The sequence below is a fragment of the Copadichromis virginalis genome, linkage group LG16 (assembly GCF_057382275.1).
Source record: "Copadichromis virginalis isolate Kocher_CV1m ecotype Utaka linkage group LG16, C_Virginalis_male_GT1.1, whole genome shotgun sequence".
In the NCBI taxonomy this organism is placed as follows: Eukaryota; Metazoa; Chordata; class Actinopteri; order Cichliformes; family Cichlidae; genus Copadichromis; species Copadichromis virginalis.
Window position 1 is genome coordinate 26,262,272 of NC_140633.1, and position 20,711 is coordinate 26,282,982.

General features: G+C 41.0%; 1 long non-coding RNA gene across 1 annotated transcript in view; it reads right to left on the bottom strand.

The window, feature by feature from the left end:
- Positions 1-20,711, bottom strand: part of LOC146690933 (uncharacterized) — a 44,016-nt gene that overhangs the window by 972 nt on the left and 22,333 nt on the right. The window lies entirely within an intron of this gene.

A 20,711-nucleotide genomic window follows, 5' to 3' on the forward strand; every position in this document is an offset into this window, starting at 1 on the left:
AAAGAGTGTTAGAAAAAACTGCCATAACCTATTACGCCGTACACGTGACGTAAACTCGTCTCACCTTTAACGCTTTCTTTCACTGTATGACCTTAATCCAATTTGTGACCCCTAGCACTGCCGACTAGAACTGTAATGACCACTGTTGCTAGTAAAGATGCTGCTTTTTTGCAGCCTGCTCTTACTGCAGGCTTTGCGCGTGATTGCTGTGTGGCCGCAGTCACGAGTAGAGGCATGTACTTGGAGGACAATGCATTAAGACTGCTGGTCCCTATGCCTTAGATTTGGCACAGGTTAGGGAGAGGCATGAGATGCATATTGTTTGTGTTCATTTGAATAAGGACAAATGTCAGATTTCCATGGCTCCAGGCAGCCTGCATGTTAGATGATCAACTCTTTTTGGCCCCTGGATGTGGGGTCATCAGTACCGCTTCCAGGTCACTGTCACTGCATGCCGGTTTGGGGCCATAATTGACCTTTTGACAGAGCACAGGGAGACAGCCTTTCTCTAAGGGCAGGAATAATCACTTTAGATTTACTTGTGGCTGTGCTCATGCTAGCTAATTAAGATGTTTGTTCTGTTAAAAATTTAATTTGGGATCTAAGACATTGTTTTTATAGTTATTTGTTTGACATTTTATCAGTAGTTTCAAAATAATCTAAACTCTATCAGATAAAATGGTGACAACATGGTTCATTGAACTTTTTTTAAATTATTTTTTTACATATGAAAGTCTTTTTTGCAACTTACATTTGTCTGCTATAATAAAACTTTTGATCACTTCTATGCAAGGGACTGCTGTACATTCATAATGTGAGTCAGGCAGCAGTTTTCTTGTGTTGTTATGTGTAAACTTACAAATCAGTACTTCTTATAGCATGCTGTAAAAGTGTCATCCCCATTCCCCGTTGTTCTTGTGTGTGTGGCTGTAGAAAAAGGTTGAACACAGCCTGTATCCCAAAAACCCTTGAGCTCCCTCAGGCTTCTTTCCGGTCCAGGATCTCCAAAGAAGCGTGCATTTACCCTTGACTGTGCTTGTTATTCCTCACAACACAGCACCCACGGCCATGTCTCTGTTTTCATATCCCTTAACATTAGCTTTGATTTACACTATTGCAGTCTGTATTCTACTTATTTCCAACACCTTTGCATGATTTTTAGAGTTTTATTCTTACTTCTCCTGCGATTTCTTCTTCTCATTCATCTAAATGACAATATATGTCACGTAATAGGCTACTCTCCTCGGTTCCTGAGCTATCACCTAATGCCCTAAAACACGCTTCTCTTCACTCATACGATCCTTGGAAATGCTGCTGTGTTTCTTTCAGACGCTGTATTAAATCTAGTTGCGAGTTTGAGTGTGCAGAAAAATGTTCTTTGCTGGGATCTTTTGAGTATTTACAAAAAAGCAGCAAGAATGCCAAGGGCCAGGCCTTTGAGACCAGGGTATTACATTATTAATTAAAATACAAGTCGCCTTGTTGCCCATGGGTATACAATGTAACACACTTGATTGAATCAGGTGGTGGCAGCCCAGGCCTCTTTTATTTTGCGCTTGAAGGGACGAGAGGAATTTGAGCTCGGCTGTATTACTCTACACACAAAAACATGTTTTGAGAAACGGTTGTGAGCTGTCACTGTGAGCTACAGCAGATTTAAAATGCAGTTTTAAATTCCCATGTAGTAGCTACGTGTGATCCATCAACTAACTTTTTCACTTATTTTGGAGTTTAAATAGCTATTATACAAGTTTTGGTTTGAGTTATTTTATCCTTCTTCATTTGTTCCATGAGAAAAATGATCCATAAGTTAGATATGATTCAAATGAATGATTACTTCTTTCTAACTGGGGACTGTAACCCAGATTTTGCCGGTATTAATGTATGCTAATGTTGTGAAGTGATTTTTTGCAAATAACTAATGCTGCCAGGTGCATTACCCACCGTGACAGGCCGAGGACCAGTCTGAATTGAACGCTGCACCTTGGCCTGTGACAGCTGGGATGGGGTCTGGGGATCCACTCCCTCCCCTGAACCCTAAGTTAAAAAAGCAGTTAAAACATTTTTTGGAATGGATGCTACCAAGTTCAAAGGTACAGTTAGATAACTGAAGTCAGTCATTTCAAATATCTGTTATTCTTTTGTCTGTGGTTTTACATTTAATTTTTATATTGGGTTGGAACACTGGAAGACTGGAGAGATTGGAAAGCAGTCATACAACGAAATTAGTTACTTTTACAGCATTTCCACATAGTGAATGACTGAGCACATCTTTTTTCATACCTAGTTGGCTCAGGTGGTGGTTGTGGTCATGAAGTTGGCACATTTAGGCATCTTTAAGTCACTAACTTACTAAACAGGAGTGCTGGCAGTGTTTGCACAATTTTGAGTTATTGCTAACTCATTATGTATCATTTGATACTGTGATAAACCAACTTAAACATAGAGTTATGACTATAAAGCACTGAAAATATATGGTACAATTTTCCACAGCCTTTCAAATTGATTTTGTGGGTCATCCATTCATCTTTTTTCTCTTTAGTTCAGGGTTATCCCAGCTGTGACTGGGCAAGAGCCAGGGTACACCCCTAACAGGTTATCTATTCACACCTACAGTCATTTTAGAATGAACCAAACCCCATCAGTGTCTTTGGGTGGGAGGAAGCGACCCAAAGACAAACTCCACACAGAAAGGCCCCATACTGATGAACAGAGGACCTTCTTTTAGTAACAGTACTAACAACCACACAACCGTTCCACGTTTGTTCATCTTATTAAGCACCTTCTTTTCTTTTTATGCGTTTAAATTTAAACTTGCCACTTTTTCCACAGGCAGTCAATAGCTCTAGGTGAATTTTTAAAAGTCTAGTCATTCTAATGAAGCACCGTCTCCTCTGAGGTCACCACAGGGCAGGCATGCTAAAAGTTAGACCAGTGTGACGCTTTGGTAATTGGAAGACATCCTCTGGTTCCCAATGTTAAAGACAAATCACAATCCCTCTGCCAGCCGGTAGGTTTAATTCCTAACAATAATAACAGAACTTTATGTTATAATATGCTATACCTAAAATGCAATTTCCTCTGCTGTCACCCTACATAACCCTTTGTTTTTTATGAATATTTGTACCCAGACTATGGGGTAACTTTTTTCCTACCTTATTGCACATAGTTTTCTATAAAGTGGGGACAAACTGAGGAATCGCCTTTCAACCTCATTAAGACTCTGTGCTACAGAAGTGTGAATATGTAATGTTTTAATAAGCTCCTTGACAGAATCCAGGTGGTCCGAGTTCTTTAATGCTGGGTGAGGTAATGGCACGCAACACTGGAAAAAAGCTAACCATAATGAGTGTTGATGTGTGTGAGAGTGAGTGATGGAGAGAGCAAGCAAGTGTGCATAAGCGTGGTCATTTCATTGAAATTTTTCAATTTTGGCCCTTTTTCAGATTTTAATTTTAAATCTCCTCGTCTACCCCCTTGATTCCTTGTGACCTCCAGTCTAGGTCTGTTAGATGTAGTCCAGGTCACAGCAGAGAAATGAGCAATGGAAATATCAAAGCCAGCCCAAGGCCTTTACATTTGGTTTTGTGCTCCAGGTAATCACAGCTTGCAGATCAGTAGAGGGAACAGCTGAGGCCTTGTCTTCTCCTTAGCCTGTCTTTTATTCTTGTGTTCACCTTCATGAGTGTGAATTCACCGAGACTATTTGCACCATCGTGTGCAAATTGCAAGGATATTATGTTTTAATACGCTATGGCAACTAATACTTGAAATGGCTAATAAGATGTGCTTAACGGAGAGGCTGAGCTCTTTGAAATGATAGTATAGCCTATCCATTAGACATGAACCTGGATCCATCTGGATACAAAGTGTTTGTGAGTAAAGCAGCCCAATTGTGTGAGATCGTGGCTGGCTGTTGGTGTGTGAGGTTCTGAAGTGTATCAAGAGGCACAGCTGAGTGAGTCGAATAGTCTGTGGTCTATTGATAACTCGTGCCTGTTTTAAAATCCTGGCACAACAATGCAACTAGGGCCTTGTGTGCTCCACTGAGCAACAATACCTCCTCTCACTGGCAGCTTCAATGTAACGATGACAAACAACAATAAAGGCTCTGCTTTTTTTCCACAGGCCTCTCATTCCTGGCACCTTTTGATAAGAATATTTGAAAGTTTATCCAGAGATATACTCCAGGTATTATTCGAGTGCTAATTATTTTTAGATTTTAGCTTTCTTATTCATATTTTTGAAAAAGTCAATCAATATAGAGCTGTTAAAGGAAGATATATACGAAGACTAACTTTGCAGAGACCTATCCGTCTTTATTATTTCTATGTTTTCTTCCTTGCCACTACACAAACACAAACACAGAAACACGCACGCACACACAAAGCTGGTCTTCATTTTTCTTTTCTTGTTCCTCTCCCTGTCTGTCTCGGTGCGCGTATAGAGTTGGTTGGCTGGGCTGGTAGCTGGGAGGTATGGTAGAGTGTAAGCAGTGTTGATGTGGATGGCCCCTGGTCAGAGGCCAGGGCCTGGCTGTTAAAACGCAGCCTCTTTTGTGCGTCAAAGCCAGCATTGCCAGTCCCGTTCCACCCCTGTCGCTAAGGGTGGGGAGGCATTTACCCAGCACATGCATTCATTCTATTGGCATTGCTTGATGCAGGGCTAAATGGCATTGTTACAACGTGCCTCTGAGAAGTGTTGACAGGTCCATATGCTAATTTTAATGAATACAAGGAGATGTGGTTTTATTCACCTCAACTCAGCGGCAGAATCCTATCCCCACCAAGACTAGCAAATATAATTGCAGCAAACTCAAATGAGCTCATTAGGAAATGTATTGAATTTACACATTATTTCCAGTAGTTAAGCTGAGTTATTTTCCCTAAGGACTCAATTACATACTCATTTGTGACTCAGGTAAATGGCTTTCTGTGTGTGACTTTTTCAACTGCAAAATTGTAGTCACTGAATAATTTGTAAGAAAGCTGTTGTACAAGCTTATCTATTGACATTCATTTGTGTGATTTTGAGGAGGGGGGGGGGGGGGGACTGAAGGCAAGATAGCTTCTCCCTTTTGTTCCGTTATTCACTTCATTTGATTAACTCATAACATTTCATTTACTCGTGAATTATTTGAAAGCGTGCTCATTTGTCTTCAGCGGGCTACCTTGTAATGTTTTGTTCACAACGGCCTTGTTGTCTTTCTGAAACGCTTAATTTCACTACAGAGTGCGTAGCTGAACTTTTAGCCAAAAGTGCAAATGCAAAAGTCCATTTTTTTTCCACGGTGAACGAGGGAGAAAATGCTCAATCTAAAAAAAATGAAAAGACCTGGTGAGTCAGGGTTCAGTATCAGGGATTATGCCATCCTACTGCACTCTGAAATGAACGTGTACATTCATGGAGTGAGTCACTTCTCGCACCATGTCCTCCCTGAGCCACAATGAAGAGATTGTTGGGGGGAATGGACATGGTGTGGAAACTATGTGACAAAGAGGAGTGCCCAAAATTGAAATGGTTTGTCAAATTGCTGTTTGTTCTGTGTGAAAATGGCCCGATTCGCTGGAAAACAACAAAGAATTTTGGATGGGTAAGCATAAGGGTTTCCACAGAGCTTTGTATTGGCTTGTGCTGGATGAACTAAAATGACTCTGGCTTTTGGCAAAATTCCCAGGAGTGCATTGAAGACAGTTTCAGTAGCTGAAGTGGACTTCAGTGATCGAAATGTGTGGTCTGTGGCATCCATGATATAATGTTCCATAATTTAGCTGTGATCTCTTTATGATTTAGAGAGTTGTGTAATGCAGGGGAACATAGTAAGAGTCTTCTTTACTTTATTGAACAGTACACAGTGAAGGAGAGCAGAGTGTCTCGTCATGAAGGTTGTCCTTTATATTCAGACTCAGTGTATTCAAAGGGCATTGCTAAGTCCTTACCAGCTTTGCAGGGTATGCAAAATTTAGTTTTGTGTCATTCTGAGCACTTTGGTGTTGTGATTTCATTGTATCATGGTGTATGCTGTGAATGCTGGCTGTTCTTGCCCCTGGAGTGGCCATAAGGATACTGGGACTGGGCCCAGTGCAGCTCTAGCCCTGCAAGCCTCGATCCAAACACATCCTCTGCACTCAGCTGTAAATACCACCAACAGCTGGTGGCACACAAGTTAGTCATGCTTAAAAAAATTCCTGGCTTACATGTAAATGGGCTTCCTTGTCAACCAGGCCTCCATATAAGTAACAGTATTAAACAACCTAGTTTTGGGAATGAAGTAAACAAATGATATAGGCATGTTTGGGCAAAGAGGTACGGTTGGGAAAAGATGGATTTTACTTAAGTAAAAATCTACACAGAGATAAGAAAGGCAGTTTTATTGAGCGCGGTAGATAAATATATAGAAATAATCCTCATTCATTCCAGTTAAAAATAACAGAAGGTCAAAGTTTTTGGAAACACAAACCTGTTTGATCCCACCTAGCTCGCTCCCACTCCTCACAGTCACATAGCTCTGTTTAGTGAGATAGGATTTATCAAAGTCACCTTTGAGCTCAGTAGCCCATCTAGTGCTCATGGTATCACACATAATGACATTCAGTGTGGCCCAGATCACATTTGTGATAGCATATTTGATACAGCTGTACGCTAGCAAAGAATAACACAGCCTAAAAGAATAAACCCCCTTTTTTCAGTTTAAACACAATCCATTTTCCAGTGTAAATCACTTGTCACTCTATTGCAAATGTAACTGCTCTGATCTGAAAGAGAGAGGTGGAGAGAGAGAAAGAGAGAGAGTAAAGATTATCTTTTGGGCCATTTCACTGGCACCGTTGCGTGACAGAGACTGACAGCTCTTTCAGATGACTGACAGGTGTCCTTTGAAATGGCGGTGAAGCAGCTTCTGTTCAGACTGTTGAAATGCATATTTGGAGCTCTTATCATAAAGGCATGGATGGCCCAGATAGGTGCCGTTAACATTGCAAATGGCTCCAGAATTATTCATTGTCAGTGCTGCGGGAAAGAATGGAGGGGGGGGGGTGAAGTTTGATTATTCTGCTCACACAATGGCAGGGTGCTTAATGATTCCTCTCCACCTTGGCAGTGGCATGTGCCGACTTCAGGCGCTAGCGGCGGGTGACACAGGTCTGGCCAAGTGTTAGAGCAAGATCATACGTCCGGGCCCCATTTTAATTTCTAATACATTAATCTTTTCCTCACAGATCCTCCATGAATATTCCAGGGCTCCTTGTTTGTCAGGAAAGCTGTCTCGCTTTCATCTATTCAGGTGGTTTCATTCACTGTGAAAGCCAGCTAAATGGACCCGATCAGTCAATGACAACTGGGATACAATAGAGTCCGGTAACACGTCCCTTTTCTCCTTTCAGCCTTCTGATAGACAACCCTGACACCTGCTCCCCGGGGAGACCCTCCGCCAAGTCAGTGCACTGTTCCTTGAGAGACTTCCTTTACTTTATCAGCCTATAAAGGATTGTCACAGGTGACTATATCTGCTGAGGTATGGAGTTGCTCCCTCTGACCTGCCCCGGTGCTGCGCGGTCGAGGCACCATGCGGTCGAGGCACCATGCGCTGCATCACGAGCGGATTAAGGTGGCTTAAATGCTGTCATACAAGCAGATTTGGTGCTTCACACTTTCTAAAAAATGTTAAGCCTTTGTTCTCTTCCATTAATTAGCATTGTCTTAAGTTCATTAGACCACAGCTCATGCTGTTACTAATGAGGCAACGTAGACCACCTACATCAGCCTAGCTTTGTAGAGCTTGACCTGACAAAGGCTCCTGTGCTTTCTTGTTCATGGCGTAATGACTTACAGCATGAGGAGGGATGCAGGAGCACAGATAGAGTCACATTCATTAATAACTACATTTCTCAATCAACTCTATCATTAGCCATCAAAAATAATACTGCACTGATATTTTTAAGAGGATCTTCTTTAGCGTTTTAGGCTAACTGATCATGTGCTGATTTATGATAAGGCCAGTTTTTCTTCCTTGAGTTTCTCTATGGAGTATTCTTTTTAAGGTGACTTCAGGAGCAGAGAAAAGGCTCGTTGGGTTCTTTTCCAAAAGATGTTTTAGGGTAGGACACTTGAAATGAGCCTATCAGTCAGAGCTCTCTTCCCACAGCTAAATGAGACTCACAGGGCTCCGAATTGTAGAGCAGCGCCAAACATAACTCAACGCAGAGAACACCCCAACAGTGGGAACCTACTTGTCCATTGGCATATATGGATATTACAAGTGTCAAGGCTAGTGATGTAGATTTGGTGCCATTCATAATTATGATATCTGATTTAGGTTCAAAACGGACGCTCTAGAGAGAAAGCGGGGAGAGCACCAATATTTTAATGGGGAAGAGACAGCCTTCTCCCTCAAGGAACATCTTCACTGACACTGGCTGCTGGAAAATTGGGATTTATATTTCCTGTTTTCTATTAATATGGAGATGAATACAGGTGTTCCTGTGTCGTAAAATTAGTTTAGCTCTTGCAAATTGCAATTACAGGTGTTGAGAAGGGGAAAGTGGAGTCTATGCATTTTTTGCAGGTAACAGAAGAGTTGAGAAAATTAGGAAAAATATCAAGATTTAAAAATAAGCATAATAATGCGTATAATGCTCCTGGAAGAAAAAGTGTAGCAAATAAGATGAGAAACATGTTTTTTTCCAGGGCAAAGACCTGGGATGAGCTTCAAAACCCAATCAAGTCCTCCAAAATTCCCTGGGGTAGTATTGGGAAAAAAAGACTCTGGTGAACTTAGCAGTAAGGTGGGGCAATACCTCATAAGCTCATAGCTGGTGTGCTCACTAGATAAAGCTTACATGAAAGTTTAAGGCATATATCGTTTTACATGAGCCACCTATAGTCTTATCTTGTTTATTCAAATCTGTAATTTGCTCTTTATCTGGCGTACAATAATGCCACCCATGATTTATTATTATATAATTATTCTGATTTTACAGTGCAATCTTATTACATGGATTTCTACATACTTAAATAAAGGGACAGTGGAGCAAGTAGGCAGCACCTAAGAAATTGAACATAACAGCCATCCCTCAAGATTCTCACCATTTAAAGCAATGCATTACCAGGGACTACAACATCTAGTCCTTTTACTGAATTTAAAGGAGAAATAAATTATATTGTAAGTGCATCTGTAAAAATAGAATACCTACAAATCAGCTAAACAGACAACATAATTTAACACCGTTCTGCAGTGTGTCCTAATCTATAACATATGTTTTTCTGGTAGCTGAAGGATGATTAAAGCAAATGCAGATTGTTCTGCTCATTTTAGCACAGTGACTGGGAATATGGAGAAATGGAATCAATTCGTATCAGTGTTTTTCCGAAAGCATCTAAAAAGCTCTTGGATCCCTCCTTTGCTTGAGTTTTAAAACAGGAATATCAACAAAGAGTAAGGTTAACAGGGATTGCTGTATCAGTATAAAATAGTTGATAGAAAGTTGCCTAAAATTGGCTTCGTTCCCCTGCAGTTAATCCAACAGTAGCTCTCCTGTAATGTAATCAGCATCAACGTGTTTTCAGTTTTGCTATATTAGAAAACAAATGCACTACCGATTTATAAGAAGACATGAAAGCAGAGGCATTTACCTGGCATTGGGCTAACTTTCTCTCTACAGCCAATAGAGAGGCTCTGGTACTGAGGCGAGACATTAATTCACTGTGTCAACCTGTCCCCCTGGAATATTTATGATGCTAAATACATTTAATTAGGCACTAGGAGCTCTGATGGGAGAAAGAATGCACTGTCAGTAAAAAAAAGAAAAGAAAAGAAAAAAGAAAAAGGGAAAGATTTTGTTACCTCTAATGCTGATAGGCTGGTAATGCTGCTTACTCATTCTCAGTGACAGAAGGACCAAATATACTGTAGAGGGAATTTGAATCAGTCAAAATCATTCGTGGCATGTTCATTACAAAGTCATCATAGCACCTGAAGAGGATAGTACAGACACTTATTGAGCGAAGGAATATTTTCCAGGGCGGTGTTTGGCATGCATAAGCAGGTGTTATTACTTCACGTGCACTGAGACGACACCGAAGCTGCTAAACTGATCATCATTAGAGTTTGTTGCTCCAAAGGTTTATTATAAGACATTAGACTTACAAGATGTAGTTACTGACTGAGACAATCGCTGCTGCTAGTTTGCCTCCTGATAGGCTGAGTTTACATAATGAAATCAAAATCAAAATGTAACTAGACGCTGCACTGCTGCACTCAAAATATTACCAAAAAAAAAAAAAAGACAGGTTTTGATGCAGCGGCTGACAGCCAGGAGTAAAGTGAGACATCATGTCTGTCTGTGATAAAAACACGGCTACAGTAAATAATAGTCACTTTCCATCTTGACATCTGTCATCTGAGTGGAAATGGATGGGGAAATGACCAGCTCTCTATCGGCCGGGCTCTGGCTGCGTCGCTGGCTGAATGATGCAAATAGAAGATAATATCAGTGGTATACTGAATGGCATTACTCCAAATCTAATGTCATTAAAAAGGGTGGGTATTAGCTTTGCTGTCTGGAGGTGGTGGTGTGGGCTGCTGCAGCTTGACTGACACACAGATTAAGTGCAGTGACAGGGAGCACAATAAAGTCATCAGAGAATGTGACATGTCAGTTAGGGGGGGATGAAGGGATGAATTGTCACTCTCTGTCAGAGCCCATCCTCTCTCTTATCCATGATGTCCCATACACCACCGTGGGAAAACAGGACAGCACGGCCACATCAGACAAATATTTATTCAGGTAGAGGATAAGCATAGCCGCTCGAGCTCTCCTGTTCACTACACGTTTATAAATTTGCTGGCAGAAAAAGACTCGATGACGATGATGATGATGATGTTGAGCCACTGTGTGACTTTGCTTTTCAGAGCCATCACTCTTAATTTGTCAGTGTAATATTTGATTCATGGCGCTAAAATGCACAGCGCTGAGAAGAATGCTTTTTGCTGAACGCTGCAGTGTGAAGTTTACAGTATTTCAACTCAAATTTGATTTTTAAATTGTGATTACAGAGGAAATTAAATGGACTCTCTAAAAGATTACACTTCTTTTGTAAAAATGAAATACACATAAGTATTTTACTAATAGAATAATAAAGCAAACAAGCAGTAGTTTTATATCTTGTATTATCATCCCAAACCACACTGCTTCCTTTCTTTGTAAGAGAAGAATAAATTCATTATCCACCTTTGTGTCAAGCCACCTAAGCACATCGATATGGGTCTGGAGATGAGGTATCCTTGGGATTTCAGACTATACAGTCTGGCCAAAAGATGGCAATGTTGCAGTGCTGAATTCCAAATGAGCTTTCTACTGGTTGGCCCCCCATCACAGACTGGCCACTGCCTTCCTCTGCAGCACTCTCCTTTCCAAACGAGCCCAGAAATGTGTAATCCTCACAGGGTATAACTGCACTGAAGTGCAGGATTAACGTTTGAGTCAACCCCTAAAGTTCTACCAGAAAAGTTGATTACATAGAGGCTGATGGAAAGACAAAGTTAGGGGTGATAGGTTGATGGAATAGAGCCACACAAGGTTTTGCATGTATTTTTCTCCTCTAGCATAAACTATGTGCTGCTTAATATCAAATAAGTGTTTTTTTAATGTGTTAATGCAGTCACATTTTATCACAAATTTACCATTACTCCATTACTCTTTAGTTTTTCTTAAATGGAGCACTTTCTACAGTGTTGATTTTGAGCCACCGTTTTGTCCTTTACATGCAAGTTTTTAAGTTCATTTACATTTTAACCTCTTCAATCATGTCTGCACATGAAATAAAGTTTAGCTAGATTAAGTGCCATTTTCTATTTGAAGACTCTTTTTTTCCCCTGAGTAGTTACATACAGCACAAAGGAATTACAGTGCATTTGGTGCAGCCAAATAGGCACCCAGCAGGGCAGCAATTGTACAGCTATTATAGCACTAAAATACTTGCAATGTGCCTCTGTAAATGGATTATGAAGTTATACTGAAAGGGTTAACAGAACTGGTCTGGTGAAAATAAACTCTTAGTTTCCCACTTTCAGCAAAATTGCGTCCTTCTTTAATGTTTGCAGGAGAAGATTTAGAAAAAAATCACTTATTTGAGTAGACAAAACATTTCCATTAATTATAGAATAGATGCAGAAAAAAAAAACCTTTAAAAAATGCTTTAACTTTGCACCTGGTCCCATATTTTTGAGTGACACTTGTTTGCTCTGTTGTTTGGAAGGAAGCAGAGATAGAAGTCTCTCTCATGGCCACTTTGCTGGTCTTTATTATTGGCTTATTGCCTTTAAGCTGTCACCACTCAGAGCATTTCTTCTCTCAGGGGATTGTCTTCTGGGACTCGAGAGAACTCGGCTGGCTCTGGCTACTCAGATCTGTTGCACACTGCTACTATCTCACGTTGCATGCAATTTACTGTCACTGTGCACAAATTTCATCATCAAGCACTCTCTTTGACATTGACATTATCTAATTCAGAAGTGAAAAAAATTACAAAAAAAAAAGATTAATCAAATCTTTCTTTTGGTCTGCATCCTACTACATGTTTTTAGCTTTATTATGTCTGTAATATAACATGGCAGATAGTCCCTGGTTTAGCACTGCTTTATCCTTAGGCAAATAAATTGCACTGTACAATGGGTTGTGGATGTTTCACTGCATAAGGTCAATACATACAAAGAACACAGGAGCTGAATGCCACTGGAGCCTCAGCCAGGTAGCCTCATTGCCTCTGGCAATTGTTGTTTATTGGCTGTTGTATTAGTGAAAGTGTGCCCGGTAGACATTCAACTAACATCTAAGAGACATGAGAAAAAAAAAGGAAATATTTGTAATTTGGGGAAAAAAATAAAAATGCTTCCTCACGGTTTTCTTTATTTTTACTGAAACACTCCGATAGTAATCTCTTGATTTATGTGGAATAAAACAGGTTTCAGGATTTTAATTTGGAAATGTGACAAACAGTGAGGCACAAAGGGAAATAGTTGATTTGAAGTGTATAGAAATCCTAAGATTTAGCAAGAGGGTGTGATTTTCTGCTTCCGAGCCTAATCCCACCATTCCTCCACCTCTCCTCTCTTATGCCAGTCACATTTTCTAATTAGCTTTCCCTGTGGAGGAAGAAGATGGATTATATTTTAATATCTGGGGCCTAAAATTAGTTTATATTTTAGCAAGTTAGCACTTCTCAGAAGTTGATTTACTCTTGAAGCTGTAAAACCCGTGAGCTTGCAATTAATCATTCTCTTTAGTCTCGTTCTCAAGGAAAAAGGAACTCCAGTGTCACAGTCTGGATCACAATAGGTAAACAGCTAATTTACACTATTTAGAAATCACCTCTCTAGTATTGTACAACTCATGACACTCACTCCCTCGATTGTTCTATCCCGGTCCTGTTATTAATTACAGCACACTTTAACAAAGCGACGTTGTCTATGACTAATCATCGACACGGAATGATTAAAGATGTTCTTCACTTTTTTGAATTATTCGCTCTCGCTCTGTCTGTATTCATTCATGAGCTTGTTACAGTTTTTTTCCCCCCTTGGTCAAGATTTTGGTTTGGCATTATCCGATTACCAGGGTCCCGAGAGGCTTCCACAGGCCAATCCATCAAGACTAAGGGGTAGAAGGAGAGCTGCTGCAGACGTACAGCGCTGAAAAATTACTGGTTATTAAAAGGTATGCACAGCATATAGAAAATTTCAAGACTTTCCATGTGCTATGACATTACATGATGCTCTACGTGACTATACAAAGGTGGCACTTTTTTCACAAAAATGTTAAAAGTCATCGGTTCATGCAGATGTTCTCAGGTTATTAAAAAGTTATTTTTCCAACATGAAATATAAGTCTGTTAACGCTATAAGTTTTAATCTAACCATAAAATATCACCAGTAGGAACGGGTAGAGCCATTAAAGCTGTCATTGTGAAAGCAAAACAAACAAACAAACAAACAAACAAACAATACAGCTTGAGCGCTTGACTGACAAGCAGGTGCATAGATTCTGTTCTTCTCTGCAGCCCTCCCTTACAGCCACACAGAGCGAGGAGAGTAACTCCTAAGCCTGGATCTGGCATGGCTTTGGGCTGTTGTTTGGTGACTGGAGGTAGAGCGGTGTCGGGAGGATCATCAGTGCCTCTCTCCCAGGGAGATGAGCAGCATAGGCCAATTTCATATGCGGGGCTCGGCCCCTGGGTCTGAGTGGAGGTGGGCTGGGTCCACCCAGTATCCTAGCTTCATTAATCATCCCGCCAAGGCTTACTGGCAAACCCCCTCTCCGCCCTCTCCTAGACAACCCCTTGGATTACACAGAGCCAGCGAAATGTCAGCCCAAATCTGAGTCTTGATGCAGATAATCATTTCAATAATATTTCTCCATTTGTGCCCCCGATGCCAGGGGAATAAAGCTTTTCCACTGTCAGGTAGAATAAGACTACAGTTGGTGGGAATACTTGACTCTGAGCCAGATGGCTTAGCCATGCTTGCAGCATATGTTCAACAAGCAGGCCTGTGCCAAGTACGCATTAGGTTTTTATTAATTTGAAGCACCCAAGAAGGCATACGTATATATTTACCTGATCCCACCACTATTCACTACCTCTGAACACCACTACTCCCTATAGAAAATTTAACTACACACAAATTTAGTTAATACTAATATTTATAGTTTCCATAGCACTAATGAAACATTTGCTATATGAACCCAAAAATATGCATTATGTAGTTAACGTTGAATAAATTGCACAATTTAAAAACGCCCTCTATGCTTGTCATCCTTCCGAAAATGAGGATGTTATCGCTAATCAAAGGTAATTATCATCTACGTTAACGGCTCTAATATCTGCCATAGCGTCGTTGGTTGCTGCAAAGCAAACTACCATTTAGATGCAGGAATATGGTTGAGTCCAAGACAAAAGAAACAGTTCTGCATGGGAGGGCAAATTTATTCATTACCACTAAGTTGAACTTCCTTTTAACAGCCCTGTGCTCTGCAATCCTGGGAGTTCTTTTCCCAGTGACTTATAGTAGTGCAGGGGGAGGGTGGGAGGGTGGCGCGCCGAAAATGTCAATAGAAATAGTAAGTGTGAGAGGGAAGGCTTGCCTAATTAGTGCCCATTTAGATTTTATGACGGCTCTGAGATCTGCTCTTCCTGACAGAGAGCACTATAGTTGCATATTGTCCTAGCCTGAGGGAACCATAGGAAAATCCAGATTTATTGTACCTATCATACCAGCATATTTCATTTGCCATTATGAGATGCCATCTTGCAATGATGCCAGATTATTTATTACAGATTAAATTGTGGGACCTAGGTGGTTGAGGAACATTTCAAAGTACCATTCCTCTTATTAAGTTCTTCATTATCTGCCCCACTGTGATCTAAAAGCTCCCTCCTTCCTACCTGCGTTAACAAATACATTACTGATTGGACAATGCCTAACTGTTTTTCTGCTCTCTGCATTAGTGCCAGTGCGCACAACACAACTCATCTGTTTTGTCTACTTAGGGAGGACTGAGGGAAGATTTCATTAAGCCTAATTTCACACACAGAAGTTCTTTTTCTTTTGTTCTGGCTTTTTACTTTTTTATATAACCTGCAGCTACAAGGAGATAACATTCAGTTGTATCTTTCTGCAGTATCCTACCAATACAGCAGAGTATCTTTAGTTTTATTTACTCTTAGATATACATTTATGTCCTCTGTGACAATATAAACTGACACTATTTAGCGTATTAGGTAGTGTTTATTTCCAGCGTGCCTTACACCCCAGGATATTGGCATTTATCCTATTTACACATCAATATTACATCTCCGCGTAGGCCTTGAGAGTTGCGTTTAAGTCATTGTGCAACGTGGTATTAAAATGTACTCCATACTGTGAGGGGAGCTCATCAGGGAATAGCTAGGCCCTGGACTCCCATTACCCAGCATAAAAGTGTCAGCCACTTTAATTACATTCATGCCTTCCCCAGTCCATTTTATTTCAGCCGCAATCAGATCTCATGGCTCCGTCTCAACCAGTTGGACAGTCTTAGTTGTGAGGTGAGGATCTAACAGGATGTTTAGATTTTTTTTCCCCCCATTTGTCCAGCTGAAGTCATGATATATGAGTCAGAGCAGTGTTTAGACGTTAGATGTTACAGGTGTTCCCAGCTGGTCATGGATCTTCAGTCACAGGCTTGAATGCTTTGTCTGCTGCTCGATCCCTCAATGTGAATTTGAGTATCTGTCCCTGGAATTGTTGATTAAGTTGGCATACCCAGCCACTAAATATCAGTGCACCCCACTGAGAGTGGACGAATTGGTTGTATACAGGACACCGTCACAGTTAAGGGTGAGAGCTACGGGGTGGGAGGAGGCGATGGGAGGGTCAAGTTTCACCGGTCAGACAGTTAGTGAGCGCGGAAGAGGCAGTGTCACTTACTGTTTCACGGGGAAGCTTCCTGACCTTCTAGGAGTGAAAGCAAGATCCTCTCTTGTTTATACTCAGCCATGGATCAGTGCATGGAATATGTCTACATCCTCTCAGCCAATTTCACACAGAGGAAGCGCAGTGTGGGCGGCCGACACAAGCCGTTTCCCCCGGACGATGAGGCCCATCCCTCACGCATGTCCTCTGTCTGTGTATGGAGGTGTATAGAGACAGATAAAGATAGAGGCATTCTACTGCTCCACTGGGCCACAGAACTATCCCCTCCCCAGGGACACTTATGTTAGGACCAGCCTCTGGATTAAGGTCCATATCTAAGATACAGGGTACTCTCTCAGCCCAACAGTAATTAAGAGATTCATTGGATTCTTCTCAGATTGATTGTTTGTGTAGAACACACTTTAACGCCATTTTTTTCCTACAAGCACAGGGTGCGTCACAGAAGTGCATCTTTTAATGAACAGTGACTTTGTGAAATATACATAGACTCAGTTGAAAAGCCCTGTTTTGAAATGAAGAGTCAATAAGTCCTTCTAAAGGTAATTTATAGGCCGAATAAGTGGACATAAAGCACTCAGGTGAATTATCAGAGAAGCCATTAATTACCGCTAATGATTCAAATGGGACAAGCACATTTGCTATAAAAACTATTTATGATGCACATTAAGGTCAAGCTTTTCTTACAACTAAGATTCACACACGTATCACTCATTGAAAGAGAAGCACAAAACCATCCTCCAAACTCTTAATGAGAAAATAAGGGATTTTTACCATTGTGGCTCAATCCAATTTTGCATTAACAATCAAAAGGTAATCACACCTCAGTCTGTGATCCCATTTCAGAACCACACACTGCTCCTGAGTGAAGCCTCTTCACTTCATGCCCAATTGATCTAATTAGATGAAGGAATTCTCGCTCTCCATCTCTCTGATATAGTAGTTCCTTTTATATCCAGTTGTTCACTTAATTAATTCCTAATTTTTTAATCACACCGGGGGACCTAGGAAGACGACCCAATATTCTGCCTTTCCAGAGCTGCTTTCAATGGTTTGTCTTGTTTTTCCTGTACAGCCCAAGGTACAGGAAATCATCCCCAACTGCTGTCCAGTGCTCCTCTATGATGCTTCTCTTGTAATCAGCGACCCCTGTTACTCAATTATGGGGTGTGAATTTGGGCTCTTTGGTGACCTTCTCCCAGTGATCCTACTACTGACCCTTCAATAAGAGTACTGCCTTCACACCGCTGCTTTGTGTGTTGCATTACTTTTTTTTTTTCATTTGTGGGATCTTTATGAAGAGGGAAATGAAAGGAAGCGGGTCACTCATGTTGTGTTCTCACATCTACCCACTTCAGAGGCTCTGAGCAGGGGCTTGGTGTTTACTTTGATTCTATGTAGGGTACACCTTAAGTTCAAGGGTTGGAGGGCAGGAAGCATCACTCTCTTGTAGGTAATCATATCCAGCTTTGTGCTCCTTGTACCCCGACACTGAGGGTGGCAGCTTAAAGGCTGTCTCAAGCCTCGTTCCACAACAGACCACACATGTGATATCCACAGCAGCCACAGCAAACCTCTTTCTCTTGTCTGTGTGCACATGAGGGCTCACTGCTGTGTTGATATGCATTTCCTCTCTGTAGCAGACCAGTCTTTTATGTACCGTACTCATTTCTAGCACTCTGCGGTTTTAAGATGACATATTAGCCAGCTCCGGGGTGGTTAAAGGTGATGCAAAGATTACAGCTATTTACTGAATTATCTGTCTGTGAGACTACCCTCATATCTCTGCATATATTACCTTGAGCTTGAGTTTAAAGAGCGATTGCTCAGAACAAGGAAGTTAAAGAGGCAATTACATAATGAAATGGGCCATCAATTCTGTTCGTGGCCTTTTTCTCTTTGAACAGAGATGGCCCAGATATCCCTGGTTTAGCTGACCCAGTAGAAGTACAACTGTTTGTATTAAACTCTCCTTTATCAAGGGACCAAGAAGCTGCATGGGTCTGTCTGGCTTTCTATCTCCATTCTGTAATTCAGTTATTAATTACCCTTCCTCTCAGAGGAGCAGCGACCATTGTATTTACTGTGTTTCCATGGTGACCCTAGCTCATTTATAAGGTTTGTGTCAGTATTAAAACAAGACCTGTATTCAAATGGTCTCCACCTAAATATAGCCGTGTCTCATAATGTGCCGGTTATTATAGGAAAATTAACACTGCTCCATTTCAGGCTGGATTATATTACTTACTGGTAATATTCAGCAGTACTACAGCTTGCAGTGAAAATGTAGTATAGAAGATAAACTATCATTACATTTAGAAGTACATGCATAGTACATACACACTCCTGGAAAATAATTACATAGTACTTACCAAGTAATAAGTGTACATCATTTGGAATTACAAAGCAAGATTTATGTAGGCAAGGATAATAATGAATGTAATTTAGTTCTATTTTGTTCTCTAATAACTGATACAAAATGTGTTGTTTATTAACACATGTTACTTAAATGTAATTTAACTGAAAAATTATGTTGTTTGCATATATATATATATATATATATATATATATATATATATATATATATATATATATATATAGTAAATAGGTTTGTCTATATATTTAGTACAAAAAACTTTAAATGGATATAACCTAGTGATTTTCTATTGCATACTAATAGATAAATAAATACAGGACAAAGATTAATGTAGACAGGTCTGATCTGTATATTATACATATAATGTAAGCCAGGCGAATGCAGTTCTACTCAATATGCAAGAAGGAGATAAACATTTTTGCCTTCTCTTATCAATGTTGTTTTCCACATACACACACACACACACACACATATATATATATATATATATATATATATATATATATATATATATATATATATATATATATATATATATATATATATATATATATACACACACATATACATATATAATAAGGTGCCTAAGAAATACAGCAAGCTGTCCATACCTGAGGCCTTGGAAACTGCCAAGCAAAGACTCACAGCCTTGGCCAGCCGCTTGAGGAGGTACACCAGAGAGATAGAAGGCAGGAGAATAAACCAGCTGTTCTCCACAGAACCAGCAAAGGTGTACTCTCAGTGGCAAGGGAACAATAAGAGAACAGCACCACCAAGGCTGGAGACGGAGCAATACTGGAAGAGCATATGGGAGAAGGATGCAACCCATAACGGCAATGCTCAGTGGCTAGTGGATCTGAGGGCAGACCACAGCGACCTCCCTGAACAGGGTCCAGTAACCATCACAGTGGCAGATATCCAAGAAAGGGTCTCCAGTATGAAGAGTTGGACAGCACCAGGGCCCGACATGGTTCACGCCTACTGGCTGAAGAAGCTGACTGCACTCCACGAGCGTCTGGCAGCACAAATGAACCAGCTGCTAGTTAACGAGAGACACCCGGAATGGCTAACTGAAGGCCGGACGGTCCTGATCCCCAAGGACCCCAAGAAGGGACCGGTCCCCTCCAACTACCGACCAATAACCTGCCTCAGTACTACATGGAAGCTCCTGTCAGGCATCATATCGGCTAAGATGAACAGGCACATGGGTCAATACATGAGCGGGACACAGAAAGGAATTGGCAAGAATACCAGAGGTGCAAAACACCAGCTACTGGTAGACAGAACAATCAGCCGAGACTGCAAGACCAGACTGACCAACCTGTGCACTGCCTGGATTGATTACAAGAAGGCCTATGACTCAATGCCCCACAGCTGGATACTGGAATGCCTAGAATTGTACAAGATCAATGGGACCCTAAGAGCCTTCATCAGGAACTCAATGGGGATGTGGCGTACAACACTAGAGGCCAACTCCAAGCCCATAGCACAAGTTACCATCAAGTGCGGGATCTACCAAGGAGATGCTCTGTCCCCACTGCTGTTCTGCATAGGCCTGAACCCCCTCAGTGAGATCATTAACAAGACTGGCTACGGATACCGACTACGGAACGGAGCAGTTGTCAGCCACCTCCTGTACATGGATGACATCAAGCTGTATGCCAAGAGTGAACGAGACATTGATTCACTGATCCACACTACCAGGCTATACAGCAATGACATTGGAATGTCGTTCGGACTGGAGAAGTGTAGTCGGATGGTAACAAAGAGAGGGAAGGTAGTCAGAACTGAGGGGATTGAACTACCAGAAGGCAACATTGCAGACATAGAGGACAGTTACAAGTACCTGGGGATCCCGCAGGCAAATGG